Raw genomic sequence first — 402 nt, 5'->3', positions numbered from 1 at the left:
AGCAGGAAGGGGATGCTCTTTGAAAAACTCAAAAGGTGCTAAAAATACGCAGGCTGAAAATAGCCGTTTGAAATGGAGTAATATCCTTTGAAAGGTTCAGAGCACATATCCACAGGTCAGATTGAAATATTGTGGTGGACAGTTGTGGGGAAAGTTATAGGTACGATGACATCTCTAGCACAGAGGCTACATAATTTCAGCACGCACTAGTAAGGCATGTTCACAACATGTCAAAGCATTGATATTCTGTAACACCACGGAATTGCCCTAAGGATTCATCCCTGGTTGCTACACACTTCTGCGGAATCTTAGTCTACATGCATAAATAAATAAAAGCATAAACACTAACCTCAAGATTACAGGCACAACCTTGAAAGTCTGATACAGTAAAACTGAGCTCTG

At 40.5% G+C, this 402-nt stretch overlaps 1 protein-coding gene across 2 annotated transcripts in view; it reads right to left on the bottom strand.

Moving 5' to 3' along the window:
• The window catches only part of LOC104622652 (myosin regulatory light chain 2, smooth muscle minor isoform-like), a 4743-nt gene that overhangs the window by 3114 nt on the left and 1227 nt on the right, over nt 1-402 (bottom strand). The gene's annotated exons all lie outside the window — the stretch shown is intronic.

The sequence above is a fragment of the Phaethon lepturus genome, unplaced genomic scaffold, assembly GCF_000687285.1.
Source record: "Phaethon lepturus isolate BGI_N335 unplaced genomic scaffold, ASM68728v1 scaffold12796, whole genome shotgun sequence".
In the NCBI taxonomy this organism is placed as follows: Eukaryota; Metazoa; Chordata; class Aves; order Phaethontiformes; family Phaethontidae; genus Phaethon; species Phaethon lepturus.
The sequence above is the reverse complement of the archived record's forward strand: the minus strand, read 5'-3'. Positions and strand labels throughout refer to the sequence as shown.